This window comes from Sinocyclocheilus grahami, unplaced genomic scaffold (genome assembly GCF_001515645.1).
Source record: "Sinocyclocheilus grahami isolate Dianchi unplaced genomic scaffold, SAMN03320097.WGS_v1.1 scaffold155.1, whole genome shotgun sequence".
Taxonomy (NCBI): domain Eukaryota; kingdom Metazoa; phylum Chordata; class Actinopteri; order Cypriniformes; family Cyprinidae; genus Sinocyclocheilus; species Sinocyclocheilus grahami.
In genome coordinates, this window is record NW_015505334.1 from 1,069,838 (window position 1) to 1,089,171 (window position 19,334).

The window sequence follows — 19,334 nt, forward strand, 5'->3', positions numbered from 1 at the left end:
GGGACAGGAAAGCAGAAGTCTTTGATACATTTTGACTTTACAGAGGCCACTGCCATCTGGGAACACCATTGCCATGAAAGGGTGTATGTGGTTTGCAACAATCTTTAGGTAGGTGGTACGTGTCAAAGTAATATCCACATGAATGCCAGGACCCAAGGTTTCCCAGCAGAACAATGTCCAGACCATACCCCAGGTAAACGACGCACACCCACCCAGAAACCATTATTCATCAGACCAGGCAACCTTCTGCTATTGCTCCATGGTCCAGTTCTGATGCTCACATGCCCATTGTAGACGCTTTCAGCAGGAGACAGGGGTTCTGCAGCCCCATATGCAGCAAAATGCGATGATAGAATGGTGTGTCTTCTGACACCTTTCTATCACTGACAGCATTAAGTTTTTCAGCAATTTGAGTGATTGGACTTGACAGGCTATAGTCTTCACTCTCTATGTGCATCACTGAGTCTTGGCCACCCATGCCCCAGTTGTCCTTCCTTGTACCACTTTTGGTAGGTACTTACCACTGCATACCGGAAATACCCCACAAGACATGCCGTTTTGGTGATGCTCTCACCCAGTCTTCTAGCCATAACGATTTGACCCTTGTCAAAGTCACTCAGACCTTTTCCCTTGCCCATTTTTCTTGCTTCCAACACATGAAGCTCAAAAACTAACTGCTTACTTTAAACCTAATATATCCCACCCCTTGACAGGTGCCACTGTAACAATATAAACAATGTTATTCACTTCACCTGTCAGTGGTTTTAATGTTGTGGCTTTAATGTTGTGTGTTTATATGACTTTGGTCCCCACTTTAATGGAAATGTATGGGATTTTTTCCACCTTTTAATCAACCAATAAAATAAATAAATAAATTCTTTATGAAGGTCGCAAAGTACTTAAAAAGTACCACCTACTTTCAGACACAACCATAAAATAGCTTTTGACTGGCTGTTATTGTGCCACATTACGTAGCATTTTCGCTTTTACTGTGAACTGAAAAATGACTTCCAGTTGCTATCATGTTGTGTTGCACCTGATTAAGATGTGGTGTAATTGTGGTAAGTGTACGAATGCCAGAGCTGTGGTGCAGTAGTTACCACAGGTCATCCAGTTTTCAGTCTTGCCTGCAACATGACTCTTTCACTTTAATTTCCTGTCTCTCTCTGATGTGTCTATCCAGAATGTCTTAAAAAATGAAGATAATTATTTTTACACCACAAAAAATTTATCTTATGTCCTAAATGATGTACTACACGAAAGTGTGTGTGCTGAGAGGAGAAAAGGACCAGAGCAGTGATACCAGAGAGCCCTGTTCGCTGGGGACATACAGATGGAAATATATCCGCCAGCCACTTTATGACTTTTTCTTATGCCCCTTCAGCAGAGAGAGAAAAAAGGTCTCTCCCTCTTCTCTCTTTCACCCTTTTTCAGATTCACATAAAGTCTTAGATATTTGATGATTTATGGGGAGAGGAAGAGAAAGAAATGGAGAAAGGGAGGGGGCGCAGTGGCAAGGGGGTTCAAACATGATGCAAACCATTTGGAGGAGAGAGAGGAGTCTGCCAGCACAGCCTGCTCTGTTTAAACTGGGGAGGAAGTGACCGTATATACAGCATGCCAGCAACCTCGCTCTCCCCTCAAACGCACACACACTATCAGTACTGAGGTCAGTCGCTGGCCATTGGCTGCGGAGTGTGTTTGTTATTGTTATATTGTGTTTCTTTACATCACCGCTGAGGCCACCGCTGCCGTTATTATCGTTGTTCTTATTATTACAATCTATGAGGCTTGGGGGCAAACATGAGGGCAAGGATAAAGGAGCACAAGGAGATGAGGGAGACGAAGTAGTAGTAGACAGGACTGAAAAATACAAGACGGAGCACAAGGGAGGATAAGAGGTCAGCGTTTTCCCTCAACACCCGTCCATGACTTAATCTTATAGAGCTCTGAGATGTAGACCTTCCCAGGGACACGACCGTGCTATGACGGGAAGGATGAGAGAGGGGAAGAAAAAGGATGGACAGATTATGGCCCTGCAAGGCTCCGGGGCATCAGCCTTTTTTGGAGGTCCCCTTATGTTGCATTGAGATGTAATGACAAATCATAAAGCAAATATGAGAAATAAAGCCGCAATTGCAAGAATTAACACACCGTGGAAAAAAACACTTTGTACCATGATACTAAACAACATCAAGACTGGTAAAAGGTGTTCAGAAGGCACTATTAGTGCCGAGGAGGAATTGTTCTTATTCCTTCATTTATTTCACATTGTACCAATAGTTGCTTATGTACATTCAACTGTTTTTCATCTGTTCACACCAGTCCTGGCTTACTTATTTTCCTAAGCAACACAAAACATGAAAAAAGAACAAAAATTTTTTTAGGAGACCTGGATCCAAATCCTGTTTTTAAATAAAACAAACTAATATATACACACACATATGTGTGTGTATATATGTATATATATATTTATACATTTATTTATTTTCATACATACAGGGAAATTTGACATGCAAGGACACCTGGGTTCAAATCATGTGAATTGTCTAAACAAACATATATATATATATATATATATAGAGAGAGAGAGAGAGAGAGAGAGAGAGAGAGAGAGCGGGAGAGAATATTTATTATACAAATTTTATATTTTTTATATAATTAACCTACATTGTATTATTTATTTATTTATTAATTATTATTTAATCTCCTCACTTGGCTTCAGACCACAAATCTTGTCATTTTTAAGACCCCCCCCCCCCCCAAAAGCAGTAAATACACATGCTTCAACATATTGGGCTCATACAAGAGATGCAAGTTCAAATCTGACCTGGCCTTGCATCCTGATCCCATTCCCTCACTCTCTCTCTCCCAATTTCCTGTTCTTTCTCAGTCAAAAGTGGCAAGAAGCCCAGAAAGAAATGTACTGGATTGCTTGCATTAAATACTCACAGACCTCAATATAGCAGAATAACAAACTAAACAAATTGTTTTAAGAAAATATTGCCAGGTTGGTTGTCAGAGCTTTGCTATGTGGTTGCCAAGGCATTCTTAGCAGTTTTTGCGTGTTGCTAAGCAGTTTCCAGAGTATTCTGAATGGCTGCTATGCAGTTGTTTATATTAAAAACAGCAAACTTTCAAGTCTGTATGATATTCTGGTGCCTTTATATCACTTTTTTATGACCCATCAAACAAAAATTAAATCTGATTACTGCATAAAGCAGGGATCCCCAAATTTTTTTGTCAGCCGAACCCCTTTCACCCAAAATATTTTCTTTAAATATCTTTTGAGATTTTTAAGTTAATATTTTGATAATTTAACAACACATTTGCATATTATATTGATTGTTTTTGTTGTTTTCTTTTTTAATGACATAATTATGAGCTTTTCATCAACGCACAAACCCCAACTTGGGAAATGCTGATATAAAGTAATAGCACAACTCTCCACAACAAGCTGAATGATTTGAGGAATCATTCATATTTGGTTCATATTTGGTTACAATAGGCATCAGAGTTTCATAGTTGAAGTTCAAATCCAAATGAGCCTTAGCAAGCATAATCAATTATAACGAAGCATTTAAAACTCAGCTGAATAAGTTGTTGGCACTTCTGAATACCTCAAAAGATGACTGTATGAAGGGTGTTAAGTATCGCAGAACATCGGCAGGTGAACCAACCCTTGGGCTCCTCCTGTGGAAATCGACTTGCATTAATTGACATCTCTTTTCCAGAAACAGGCAAACATGGGTAAAAAAAAAAAATCCACTCATGATGAATATCTCAGGGCGCTGATATCAGGCTCTGGCAGTGGGTCTTGTATAATGTGGTGAGACTGGAGTTGGTATGCTTCTCCCATCATACCCCTGGGCGCCCACTCCTTTGAGTCAGCTGGTTTCACTCCACAGATGGTGAGAACGGGGAGGGTTTGCGAGCAAAGACACACAGGGCACTTTTCTGGGAGAAAGAGCCTGGCAGAGAAGCACTTAAAAGTACCAGAAAACAGCTCAAGAATGCTTTACGATATGCAGAGAGGTTCAACAGGCTGGTTGGATTTTGGGCAGGGCGAGATTACAGAGAGGACGTGTGATTGATGGACCGCTCTCCTAGCGAGCTGGCACTCGCGAGTGGGTTAGCCAACCACTCGTACTGCCACATGTACAGAAACTCACTGCCAGACGCACACACACAGACTCCCAGGTCATATCTCACCACCCACACACACTCTTACCCTCCTGCTTCCCAGGTTTCTGGCAAAGGGAGTCACACACACACTGGAAGGGATGCAGAGGCTCATCTGATTTCACAAGAGCAGCATTCGGAGGAGGCCAGGGTGGCACTGGGGATCAGTCATTTGTTTGTGAATCTAGCTGGACTGGTCAGGATATAGCCTATGTTTTTGATTTACTGAAATGAATTGGTTCGTAAGAGTCATTTATTTGAGAATCGAGCTAGAGTGGTCATGCTGTACATTTATGATTCACAAAAAAGGAACAGGGATAAACAGTAATTTGTCGTCAATAGAGTTAAACAGGTTGTGTTTTTGATTAACTAAAAGTAACTTTCTCATAAGAGTAATTTGTTTATGAATGTAGCTAGACTGGTCAAGCTTTACATTTTTGGCTCACTAAAAATAACTAGCTCATAAAAGTAATTTGTTTGTGAATCGAGCTACACTGGTTGCGTTGTCCATTGTTTGATTTACTAAAAAGAATCAACTTGTAAGAGTCATTTGTTTGTGAATCTAGCTACACTGGTTGTGCTGTACATTTTTTGGTTCATTAAAAAAAATTGACTCCTAAGAGCCATTTCTCTGTGAATCTAGCTACACTGGTTGCAGTGTACATTTTTTGATTCACTAAAAAGAACAAACTAAAAGAGTAATTTGTTTGTGAATCAAGCTACTCTGGTTACACTATATGTTTTTGATTCACTAAAAAGAACCGGCTCATAAGAGTCCTTTTTTTGTGAATCAGACTACTACACTGGTCACGTTGTACATTTTTGATTCATCCAAGTCACTTGTTTGCAAATCAAGCTACACTGGTTGCGCTGTATGCATTTCACTAAATTCACTAAAAAGAGATGGATTTTAAGAGTCGTTTGTTGGTGAATCGGACTACACTAGTTACACTTCTTGATTCACTAAAAAGTTATCTGTTTGCAAATCAAGCTACTTCTGTCACACTGTAGGCTTTTGATTCACTAAAAATAACCTGCTCTTAAGAGTCATTATTCGTGAATCGAACTGCTCACATTGTAGAAAAGCGATCAGAGGAGGCCAGGGTGGCACTGGGGATCAGTAACTACACAGCAGGATCCATCTGATTCTGTTTAACCACGCTAACATACACACATGCTCTCCGAAATACTCATATTTCCAATTTGGAAGTGAGCATCTGGCATGTACGTACAAAAAGTACACATTTACTTGAACAAATATGAACATTCACGCACCTATGTGTGTGCGACAGAGTGTAGCGTCAACAGACATCTGCACGAGAGCATCTGTTGGAGTGCGCGTGCATCGCCGCCTGCATGTGCGTGTGTGAAAACGGCTGTGCGCGATGGATTCCACGCATTCACGTGTGTGTGTTTGTGTGTGGCTGGGCTTCAAGATTGTGTCGAGGGCGTGTGTAATAAATGTGCCCGAGTGCGAGGGCCCGAAAGATATATCACAGGCGGAGTGAGAGCAGAGAAAGTGCATCGGGGAGGGAAGTGGGGCAGAGAGATGGATAGATTGGTGAGGAAAAAAGAGGAGGTTGTTGAGTTGGGGGGGTGGGGGTACTGGTTTCTCCTGGGTCCTGCTATGTTTCCCATTATGTAAGCTATGGTCACCGGCAGCATGCCAGCAGGCAAAATAAAAGAGTCTCTCTGGCTTGGCACGGCTCGTATTTTCCTATCCTCGGCGTGGGGTCAGAGAGGGGTCAGGCAGCTGGATGGGGCGCTGGGGGGGATTGTGGGGTCTGGGCTGGCCTCCAAAACCCAAAAGGCCCAGGGTTCAAGTACCAGCTGAAAGCAATCAGGGGGAAATCTGGGAGTGCCACAGCTGCTCTGCGCGGTGCTGTTCTGTGGCTCAACTCTCTCTCTTGTCTTTCCTCCTTCCTTTTCTCTCTCTCCCTCTATCACTCTCGATTGTTTTTCCCCTTGTCTTGCTCTCCCTCAGCCGACACAAAAGGCAAAAACAGCATACTTTTAACATGAAGCCAGCCGTGTGCATATGTATATGCGAGAGTTTGTGCTTGTGTGTGTGTGAGGTCAGGAGGAAGACAAAATGGTAAAAAAACAGCACTACAATCTGCCTAAACCACAGTGAATGGTACACTGTGTATGTCTGACCACCTTTTATGTTTGAGGGGTCTGTGTGCTTGCTGTCAGACACTGTAATAGCATTAATGCCTTCTTATGGCTTTCTGAAAGACTGCAGAAAACATCCACTACTGTGAATTTAATTATAGAAGTGTGTGTCTGGTTGCTGTTAATGACCGAACCTCATCCACACTGAAATCGGGTGTCACTTTAAGAATGGAAATCTGATATTGAATGCAGTATCAGGGTATAAGGTATCGATACCCATTTCCCAATTTGATCTGATTCTGATTCATAAGCTCTTGATGTGAATTCTCATTCATTCTGGTATGTTTCAGTTATAATACTGATTCAAACAGGCACCTCATCTTTTTGAACCATTCAGCCCCAAATGAGTCATTAACTTTAGGAAACAAGCTACTCTGGCTATACACTGGTCAGCCTCCAGCCGATTCTAATAATTTTGATTGGTTATGTCAATAACAGTGCTGACTGCCTATAATAACCTCCAACCCTAACCATTACCATCCATGATATTTCTAAACTAAATCTGTGAAGTTTTAACTTTTCTTGACAGGTGACTGAGCGGACCAATAAAATTGACTGCGGGAAGAGGTGTGCACTTAACTGGTTTGGGGAAAAAAAAAATCTTACTGGTCATATTGTACATTTTGATTAATTAAAAGGAATCTGCTCAGAAGAGTCATTTGTTTGTGAATTGAGCTACACTGGTCGTGCTGTAAGGTTTTTTGTTCACTAAAAAGAACCCGCTCATAAGAGTCATTTGTTTGTGAATCAAGCTACACAGATCACTCTTTATATTTTTGATTCACTAAAAAGAACCGGCTCACAAGATTCATTTGTTCATGATTTGCGCTTTACTGGTCATGCTGTATGTTTTTGATTCATTAAAAGAACCTGCTAATAAGAATCGTTTGCTCATGAATCAGACTACAGTGACTGTGTCATATTTTTGTTTTTGCATGCGGGCAGCGAGGACAGAAAAACATGTCTTGCCATTAATTTATTATAATGTTCAATACACACTTCAAACTCACATTCACAGCTCGGGTGAAAAGATTTCTTTCACCATGGTGCCGAAGACAAGAGTGTTTTGTTTTTGCTGCGTCTTTCATTTGCAGTATAGATGCGGTGTAAAGGAGCATTAACACTGACAGCTATTTGCAGTGACAATGCAACTTAAAGTCATTAATTTTTAACAACAGTTGGTGTTTGGAACACCTACAAACAGCCAAAACTACAGTGATTTGGCAACCTTCAGCAATAACATCCCTGTCGGAGAGAAAGCACCTTTAGAAGGGGGTCATGAGCCCTCTACTTATTCTGACTAAGCATTTACCCAGACGTGACCCTCTCTGCTGGCCAACTGGGGTCAATTACACGCGCACCCTCTCACAAACACCTCTCACTAATCATTAACTCACACTTTCAGCGTTAAGGGGTTGACAGTGACCGATGTGTAAACCTTGGAGTTGCCGTGACCTTTAAAAGAGCGCAGCACCGTTAATCCCACTGTAGGATAGGAGAGCTGTGACCCGACATGGAAAGTGACCACAGCAGCGCTGAGCGGAGCGAAAGTTGAGTGGGCCATGACAGAATTCACATGTAATGAATCCCAAAGCGTACCCACGTAGTAATTTAGCGGAGACAGACGCAAGATCTAGCAAGCGGCCAGGCAGACAGCATCTCCCCACATACACGAAGAGAGAAACCACTGTTATCAAGAATTATGAGCAATATTCAATATTAATACTAACAATATAGTTTGGTGGAATAACAATACACCACAATTCACATACCATACACACACTTTTCAGCCTGACAGGATTGTACACATACAATAGTGCACAATCCACACCACTGTATATACAAACTAAATTAAACTAGAAATCATGCAGAAAAACGTGGAAATAAATCTCATAAACAATTTATTACATTACATTTTATTTTTATTTAATATTTAGTCATATTTATTAACATTAATAAAAAAATTTTTGATAGATTTAGGGACAATTTAAATGAGTTCCATGTCTTGTTGCATTGCTTCTATGAATTTATTAATCATGAAACCCTTGAATGATTTAATGTTCAAGATTCAATATCAGAAACACTAAAACACACATTTTTTTAAAAACTGTAAAGTCAGTAGACTAGTTAAATAATCAGTCTAAAGTAAGCCTGTATAATTTGATTGGTTTTGGTTTACCTGATCACACGTGTTTCTTATAGGGTGTTTATATAAGATATGTCCTTGCATTTAAACAGCTGGATGGAGCACAATGGAATAAAAAAAGAATGCAGAGGTTCTGACATGTGTTTTTAAAAGTTGAACTGTTTTTTACCTTGATAGGCTGTCTTAAAAATGTAATGCTTTTGGTGTGAGATGCAATGCAATATCCAATGATTACAAGAGAGCAGAAATTTGATTTATAATATATAAACATTCCATTAAAAGGTATCAAAAGTAAACTACATTGTTACTATCTATTTAATTACCTATGCATTGTAGAAATATATTTCTAACAAAATATTCTTTATCAGTTTATCAAAGAATCATTTTTTTAAAAAAATCACAGTTTTCACAAAAAAATATGAACTGTTTTCAATGCTGACAATAATCAGATTATTTCTTAAGCACTAAATCAGTGTATTAGAATGATTTCTGAAGGATCATGTGACACTGAAGACTGGAGTAATAATGCTGAAAATTCAGCTTTGCCATCACAAGAATAAACTACATTTTATTTTTAATTGTAATAACATTTCACAATATTACTGTTTGACTGTCTCACTAGATTGAGGGGAAGGAATGGTGTGTGTGAGAGGAAGATGGGAACAAGACAGTAAAAGAGAGCAGAGCGATATGCTAGTTATCAAGGGGATGAGAGAGTGGGGTAGAAAAAAACAAGGAGAAGCAGACACAAAGGGCTGAGCTGACACACACATACACGCTGTCTGTATTCCCAGTATATCTGCATGTGTGTCTGCATGTGTGAATGTGTCAGGCTGGCAACAATGCGGGCCAGGCTGAAGCAGGAAGTGTGTTGGGGATAAGGCAGCCATGTGGCAGGATGTTATGGATTTCTAATTAGAGCAATTCATCTGTCAGTGACGCTAAGCTTTCACTGGCTGCCCTAGTAGACCCTCAACACTCCTGCACTGACCACACGCTCCACAGCTGCTGTTACACCTATCACAGCCTGTGACTAATACACTCAATCAGTGTGCAAATTACAAAACGCCTTTCAGGGGGTCGACTTTCTGTTGTAATTTTGGGGTGCAATCTGTTGAGGTCCATCTCATGCAACCAAAGTTAGCACCACAGCTAGCCAAATGTCAACTATCTTTAAGACTTTTTAAAGAAAACATTAAGGGGTGAATTAGCTAAACACCGGTGTCACTTTCATGCAAAAAGTATCTTATTATCCTGCCAATCATAGTCCAGTTTAAACATCTAGCTGCGCTGAAATTAAAGGGAGGGTTCACCCAAAAATGAACATTTTATCATAATTTACTCAGACTCATGTTGTTCCAAACCTCTAAGAATTTTTTGAACACAAAAGAAAATATTCTAACCAAACAGTTTATGGTAGCCATTAATTTCCATAGTATGAAAAAATACTATGGAAGTCAATGACTACCAGCAACTGTTTGGTTACTAACATTCTTAAAAAAAAATATATAAATGCTGTTCTTTTTAACATTCTATTCATCAAAAAATCCCGAAAAAAACGTATCTTGGTTTCCATTAAAAAAAAAATTCTAATTAGGGGGGTGAGACCCCACCAAACCCCTCCATAATTCATTTATATATATAAATGCTGTTCTTTTTAACATTCTATTCATCAAAAAATCCCGAAAAAAACGTATCTTGGTTTCCATTAAAAAAAAAAATTCTAATTAGGGGGGTGAGACCCCACCAAACCCCTCCATAATTCATTGCCTTCACTGTGATCATTACATTTGCACATGTATGTTCATAATGGACTGGAGTGTCTGCGTGTAAAACGTTGTGTTTCTCATGTTCTAGCTCACTTCGGTTGAGTTAAACAGGCTCTGACAGGTATTGTTCCTCCCACACACACATTGTTTTCACATTCATCCAATGCTTGAATGGCATTTTAATCAAACACTGTGTTGTTGGAACTCAAAGCAGTGAATGTGTTTGCTGTAATCATTCACTTATCGATCATTGTCACATACTGATTTCATTACAGCTCTCTGGAGTTGACCGAGGAGCTTCAATTACTAAACACTCTCTTATTCTGCCAAAACAGCATGCCAAGTTATTGTATTACACCTAGGAAACGGCATCATTCTGATATATAGAAGCAGACAATCATATCAAACACATAACTGATCTGGGATGTGCGTATTTCTCGGAGTGTGTATATAGGGTTTATGTAGCCAAAAAACAACAAAACACTTAAATTAATGAAAAAAAAAAAAGAATTAGCATTTTTGCCCAGTAAAAAAAATTAAAAATATATTATATATATACATACAATTAAAGTTACAAATATTTAAAAGCTTGAATATTAATAAATAATAATAATAAATAAATATCATATCAAAAAATTATAATAATAATTATTATTATTATTTTTTTATTTTATTTTTTTAATGACGTTTTGACAACAGATGATGACTATGTCTTTTTGCAAATTTAGTAGTGAATGAGAATACAGTTTCCCTCAGAAGTTAGCTAAATCTGACAAAAACATAGCCTCGTGGGCAGCGTGTCGACATGTACCGCTATTACGCTTCGGGCGTCCCGTGTTCGAGACCCGGCTCGCGGACCTTTCCCAATCCCATCCCCTCTCTCTCCCATTTCGCTTCCTGTCTCACTACTATCCTATCAATAAAAGGCAAAAATGCCAAAAATAAATCTTAATAAATAATATACTTCTTTTTCCTCTCTTTCTAAATATGCAAAAGGAGAAGGTTTAAGATTTGGTTTAATCGGTGGTCTAAATAAATAAATAATACAGATTTTGCTAACATCAAACCACCAACACTACAACTAGTAATGTTCTTCTGATTAACCTTAATTGATCTGAAATCATTTTTCACACTTGTTTTCTCTGAATCTGAGTGTAGCTGACCTAAACTTGTCTGTCACAAACCAGATTTTGATTTATGTGTAGTTACTGCATCTTTCTTTTGTGGGACTGTACACTACATCCCCATTTAAATAACAAGCTGAACATGTGAGTATATGTGGAACAACAGTCTGCTGAAGTCAGAGTTCGGAGAATCTCAGGAACCCTCCATTCAGAAATAGAGGGATGCAACATGTAATGGAAAAGAGCGGAATGTCTGCATGTGAAAAAAACTGCCTCTTTTTCCGTCTCTTTCTTCTCAGTCATCTTCCCCGATGCATTCCAGCCCGGAGCGGAGCAAAGCATGGCAAGGAGAGAGGGAGGCTGTGCGAGGCCGGGAACACAGAGCAGCGGCCAGAGGGATGTTTAGATAGGTGCAGGCTGCCACTAGGAAGTCCAGGCTCCAATATAAACATGCAGCCACACAGCCCAGCACTCACGACTGTGGGAGAAACCTGCCCCCAGCCGCCTGAAAGAGAGAGATAGAGGGAGGATGGGTACACGGCCACTTTCAAATCCTTGAGGAGTATATACACAGCTGACTAGCCGCTCTGTAGCAATTTCCTCCTCTCTCTCTCTCTCTCTCTCTCTCTCTCTCTCTCACCCCAGGCTGGGCTCTAGAGGCCAAAAGTAATAAGAATATCTAGATGTGATCTCACTAACAAACAAACACACTTCTGCACACACATTCTCACTCGCTCCCACACACACACACCCACACGGGTCACAATTCATCTCTTTAAACATGTCATTTCGATGAGAGTTAGGAAGGGGCATGCAGCTGTAATTCCAGTTAATTTACACAATCACTACATAAGTGCATCAGCAGGGCAGCAACACACCACGAATTGACTGATATACAGATGGGAAAAAACTAAACATCTCAAGTTTTATTTAGAAAAATAACAGTCTTATTCTGAAGAAAAATGCTTAAACCAGATCTAGCCAGCAAAATTTAGCAGATCTTTCTACAAACAGTTAATTTTTGCATTTCACAGGAATAACATTTTTAAAAGGGAAAAAAACATTCAAATATAAAATAATCTAAATATGAAAAATCTTTCCAAAAATGAAATGGAAATGTATAAATAGATAGAGATGGGGAATGAGCCACAACAACATTTATAACCTGTCTGTTTGAGTCAGATCACAGTCTAAGAGACCCAATTTCACTTAAAACTCAATTTTGAGTTATGTGTAGATACAGTATGTATATGGATCAGTCTATGAGAAATAGCATCTGAAACATAACATACAGTGACCCCAAAAAGTAGTTGAATACTTAAGCCACACTTAAAATGTATGAATGTCACTGCATTAAATATCAAACCAAGAGTCATTTATTTGAAGACAGACAGCACAGGTGCACTTTTCAAGCAAAACATTTCACAAAAAGGCTTTAAAGGATAAGACAAAAGATAAACTGTTCAAATGAAGACAAAGTGTTTGCATACTTTCTGGTTGTCAAACTTAGAGGAACATTTCCATATTTAGTATCTCTGCTAGGACACCTTTGTGAACCTGAGGGCCAAGCTGGTTAAAAGTACTAGCAAAAATGATATTTATTTAAATGCCACTTTGTTATTAATGCAGTGGCATTCATACATTTTAAGCGTGGCTTAAAGTTCATCTAAAAATTAAAACTGCCATCATTTTACTCACCCAGTGCAGGGAAAGTCAATGGGGTCCAAAACAACATTGGACCCACTGACTTTTGTTGTATGGACAAAAAACAAACTGAGAATCTTTCAAAATATCTTCTTTTGTGTTCTGCAGAAGAAAGAAAGTCATACAGGTTTGGAATGACATGAGTAATTAGAATTTTTGGATGAAGTCCAAATATATTTTAGGATCAGTGTATGGTGGCAACCATCGTTTCTAGGACTAGGTTTGCAATCGCTAAATGAAGAGGCATGTTTATGAAGGTACAGTATGGCAGATTATCGTGCAGTTATATCATGGGGAGTAATGATGTGATGTATGTCTCTGGCTGTGATGGGTTCTGTAGAGGAGGCCTGCAGACACTCAGGCAGTTTGTCTTCTAGACAAGTTTGTGCAGACACCTCTAATTCGGGTAAAGATGGAAAAAGACCAGCCTATGCATGTTTAGTCTGTTCAGCAGTGATAAGTCCCATGAGCAGCAAGTGTGTAAAGAGCAGGACTGTCACCGCGCATCTCTTTTACACGGCACTTAGAAAGAAACAGAAAGATTTTTTGTTGCCCTGTCCAGCAAGTCTTTAGTGAAAAGCAGTATTAAGACTATAAACAGTGTTGTGGCACATTCCCCATCTCCTTCCTATTTTTTTCCCCATTTGTCTCTGTTATTTTATATAATTTTTTATAAAAAAAATTAATTTCAAAATTCAGAATTTTATTTAAATAAAGAGAAAAAATAAAATATATAAAAAGTAAAAAAAAGTTTATAAAATATAATATTAATAAAAATGATATAAAAAATGTGTGTATATAATTTTTTTATAAAAAAATATTAATTTCAGAATTCAGAATTTTATTTAAATAAAGAGAAAAAAAATTAATATATAAAAAGTAATTTTTTAAAATAAAATATATTAATACAAATTATTTTAAAAATGGGTATAATGTTTTGTAATTCTATTTTATTTATCTATAAAATTTGATATAATATTTTATGTAAAATTCTATTCTATTCTATTCTATTCCATTTCCTTATCCCATATAACAAGGTTGAGCTGGCTTAATAATAGGAAGGATTTTTATTTTATAAAAATAAAAAAGAATTATTCAAGGAAAATATATTTACATCAAACATATTTAATAATAAATATATTTATAGAAAATAAAATTAAATACAATTGTTTTAAGTTTGAATTGTAGAGCTACGTAAATGTGTAAACAATGTAACGGAATGGGGTGTTGTTACTTAGTAAGAAAAAAGACAAGTGTTTTGACCAAAACAGTCGCTGCATTCATACCCTGTTCACCCTGAGGCTTTTGGAGGCCCGAGGCCTGAGGCGCTGGTCAGATCCATAATGCAGCCCTGGTTTTGTCATATAAAGCAGTTATAAGACCAAAAATAAAATAAAAAATACAAACGAGAGTGAGAAAGACTCATTATTAGACACTGGCATTCCTGTTGCGTAAACACACAATGCAATACAGCCTAGATGACACACTGGCCAAATGGAGAAGGAATGGACTCACCCGAGCACATGGACACACAAGCAGGCCTTGACACATCTCTGCCAGTAAACACACACACATTCAGCTCTTGCTGGAACAGCACCACGATACAGCTGCGAGGCCCGTGAGCAGCACCAACACCAACAGCGGGACACATGCAAACACACTGTGATAAACAAAAGATTGCAGTTTTACTGTCATCAACCAGACATCCTCAACATTATCGTTTCACATGAAGTGTGAAGATGACACAAAAGCGAATGTCCCACATACTAATAAAACACTCATTTTTGCGCACATAAAATGTCAATTTTTTAAAACGGGGACATGGGCTGAATGTGAGAGTCAGCACATCTACAACGTCTCTGCTTGGTGTGGCGATCAGTTACACGTATTTCCCCTGAAAAACTCACCATCGAGATTGAGTTTACAGGCACACCAACAGGTTCTTCCTTTGACACACTTTCTCTATGCTGTAGTTTTGCAAAAATGGCCTGTGGTTTCATTGTGTGTGAATGTGGGAGCAGCTCAGTTCCCGAGCTTGAGCTCCGATCAGCTGATCGCCTTATCAGCACAAAGACAGTCACACCTTAAAAAAAATCCATATTTCACATTCATTTAAGATGTGGTTTTTGGGGACTGTCAGCCATAGCTGATACGTGCTGATTAATAATGCCTCACTAAAAGCAGGCCGCTTCCAGGAACATTTTTTGGAGATTCCAAATCAAGGTTAGGGATTTTAGCCTGTAAGAATGGGCTTTGCAGATGTGACGGCTGGAATGCTTAACTGCAGCCACACTGTGTGCCCTATCACTTTTTCTATACAATCAGTTTGCGGTCTCCCATTTAGGCATGTGACGGTATCAAATTTTCATAATTAATTGCTGATTAAATGATAATTGCTGAAGCTTTTACACGGTATTATCACGATATTGCAAAAAAAATGGCAAAAAATGCTGTCATAATATAACAGGTTTAATAATGTTTAAATACAATAACGCAATACACAAAAATCTATAAATTAAACAAAGGTTTCAAATGGATTAATGTGCAAAATAATTATAAAAAACAATATAAAACACTTTACAATAAGGTCTCATTAATTTACCTTGGTTAATGCATTAACTAGGGATGCACCGATATGAAAATTTTGGCCGATACCGATAACCGATTATTCTTTATTTTTGAAAGCAACAATGAGTAATATAAATTTGTTACAGACGTTATTATTCTTTGTTTAAAAAATACAACTATTAGTTAATGTTAGCTCAGGTCCATTAAATAATACAGCTACAACTTTTGATTTTATAACGTGCTATTAAATGTTGAAACATACTAATAAAACACTAATTTTTGTTACTCCCATACACATACTTGCGCACATAAATCTAACTGCCTCAGAAGAATTTTTCATTGGGATTTTTTGTTAACTAATGAATTAACTAATGCTAAACAATGGAGCGTTAATGTAAAGTGTGGCCGAACAATAAAGAATAAAAACATTTTCAAACAATATCAAGGGCATGTTGTAGTCCAGATTAAAATGTAAAAGAGTTTGAAAATAAATAGCTTATTAAGTCTAAGTATTTAAGTATTCAGTGCTGGGATGAACACTATAGCGAATACACAAATCTGAATGGCTGTTAGCACACAAAGTAGCACAGGTGCTTTTCTGCTGTTCCATCAGCGCAATCTGCTGTCAGAGAGTTGAATGTGCATTTTCATCAGCGCTTCTCCTTCACTCGTTCCGCCATGCACTTCTCATCCATGTTGGGCTTGTTTACATGAGAGTGCACATGCATCTTTGACGCAGCATACAGCAGTGTTGTGCATTTTAACCAGTTGATGGGAAACGTATTCTTAAAATGCATTCAAAAAATCGGAATAATTTGTAATATAATAATTATTCACGGTATTCTGAAGTGCCCACTATAACAATATTGTGCATGTTCATTATCGTGATATATCTGTACTGTATATTTAATAACCAAGTGACTATGTTTGGGTTTTACAACTACATCGAATAATAGCTATGATAGTGAAAAGACTGTGAATTGTGAAATAATCAACAATCTCATAACCAATTTATGTTTTGGTGAAATTGGCTAATTGGTAATTTGTTTTAACTTTAATAATCTAATACATACGTTTTCATACAATCCGATGACACCCCTCAATCTCAGAAAAAATGTGCAAAAAATGTACCTTTAGGGGTACAACAGCTTGTCACTGGGGCAGTACCTTCAAAGGGATACCTTGTACCTTCTTTACACCTAAAGGTTGCATATTAGTACCTTGGACTAGTAATTTGCACCCTTAAGGTAGAAGTATGTACTCTTATGGTACTATTATAAAACCTTTAGGGGTAAAAAAGGTACAAATGTGTCGCTTTGAGGGTACTGCCCCAGTGACAAGCTGTTGTACCCTTAATGGTACAATTTTTGCACATTTTTTCTGAGAGTGCATTGATGGTTATGTTTAGGAGTGAGGTTAGGGGTGAACCTTCTTGTTTCCTAAATACCATACGTTTTATATGCTTAATATTCATACAATATCGCCATCTTGTAAAGTAGTTATGTTTTCTAGTGAGATCGGGTTGGAAATAATTGGGAAATAATTTTCTATTGAGTTGTCCCAGGCTGCATGCAAAAAAAAAAAAAAAAAAACTTGACCAGTATAATCTAATTAATTAACAAATGGCTCTTATGAACGGTTTATATATATATATATATATATATATATATATATATATATAATTTTATTTACTGAAATGAACCAGAATCAAAATCAGAACAGAGAACTTGTGATTGTAATTGATTCAGGAAATCAGTTGTTTTATTTAAAAAAAATGCAGCATTTGGGTCACGCCCCGACCACAAAACCAATGCTCATATCTCCATCTCTGCAAGTTACTGGAACCCCACATGAAAATCACAACACACAGAAATGCACATGAGCAGTATACAGTGACTCTCACATTGTATGGTGTGACAGTTTCACACTTCACGGGTTTACTGTAAATGCAGTTTGAGTCCTAAATAATTAGGAGAGTTATAAAATACGGTAGTCAGTCTTGCCAATATCCAAACAATGTCTTAACATAACTATATTCAGGAATCTAAAAAAGGACTGACAACTGTATTCTGTTACTATGTGAAACAACAAGTATCATATATTTAGTTGTACAGTACATGCTAATTTCCTCTGTTTTTACAGTTATATTACCTCTGCCATCATCTAACACTCAGTTAAACTAATAATTTAATAACACTGTTAAATGTAATTTTTAGCTAATCTCAAAATAAATATACATTTTCATATTGCTTATTATAATGTGATATCTAAATTCACTTTCTAGCATTCATAATGATTGATTTGAGTTTTAACCTAATTGTAAAGTATTACAAAAAGTTAATTATTGACCATATAATAAAAATAATTAGTCATCTGTATCTGCCAGAATTTTAGTATCGGTGCATCCCTAGTCAAATCTAAATTTATTTAACAGGGATTGTATTCCAGGACCAACAATCAATATTCATGTTAAACAAAAGAACATGTACTCCTTTGCAAAATCACCTAGACGACAACATGCATGTTTTATTTTAGATAAACCAATAAGCAAAACCAGCTTTACAAGACAGATCATACTAGTTGACCAGCTTTCACCAGCTATCTTAACTATGCTGGTCCACAAGGTACACCAGCATAAACCAACCTTGACCTGCCTAAACTGTCTTTTAAACAGGCTTTAATGACAGAGTATCTGGAGATCTTTCAAAGTTGAATTGTTCCATGTTGGGAGGCATCTGTCTGCATGCATCACCCTCTCTGGAGTCTGTGGATAAAGACCCAGAATCCTCCTGCATTGTTTCATTGTCGCTGTCAGAAGACAAGAATCATCCTTGTACACACACACGTCTGCCACATCACACAACAAATGACCAACTAGTCAAGAACACTTAACGTTTAAAAAATGTGTATTCACGTAACACTTCCAGACAGACATACACACTAAACGCTTTCACACAAAAGCCACTCACATAAAAACACACCTTACATAAATCCATGTAAATGCAATAAAAGTGTTCCCCTGCAATATAAACACATCGCTCGGCCTGGAGAGGCTTCAGACGGAGCAGTCGTGTAGTGACATATGAGCGTGTCCTGCGACACAGAGAGACTCCATCCTCCATCAACACACATTAACGTGCTGCCTACGCACGCTTCTGCGCCGAGTACGCCATGCTGAAACTAGCCAGGTCCTGCTGGTTTACAATCCGTCAAACTCTGCAGACTGGTCCTGGGTCTCATGTTCTACTACTTTAAAGGAATACACAGCACACACACGCACAGAGACAAACTTTAGGTGTGTGAAGGTGAAGGGCCGAGGCCTCTCTCATTAGCAACAATCTGGAAGTGTTTGAATTTAATTGAGTCGATTAATTCCCATGACCTCAAAGCAAATGAAGCAAACACCCCATTGAATGGCTTGGTGTGCAGAGTTTTATGTCCTGTGTTGATGCATTTCCCATTTGAAACTTGGCCAAGACATGTCAAAGGAATTGTGACATGTATGTTGCAAGCGGTACTACAGGGATACACTTGTTCTAGTTGGTGTTGATGACGTTTGGTTCCATTAATGGTTTTTGAAGATCTACATTCTACCACTGAAGTGAACAGAACACTGTGGTAAATAACAGCACCACTACTGAATCTACTGTGAGAAACATGCAACAT

At 38.0% G+C, this 19,334-nt stretch overlaps 1 long non-coding RNA gene across 1 annotated transcript; it reads right to left on the minus strand.

The window, feature by feature from the left end:
- Positions 1-709: 709 nt before the first annotated feature.
- Positions 710-18,533, minus strand: LOC107592648 (uncharacterized). The gene is made up of 3 exons (XR_001610007.1): positions 18,523-18,533; positions 10,427-10,438; positions 710-776 (listed from the first exon to the last, which is right to left on the minus strand). It is a non-coding gene; the product is annotated as an uncharacterized lncRNA (long non-coding RNA).
- Positions 18,534-19,334: the final 801 nt, after the last annotated feature.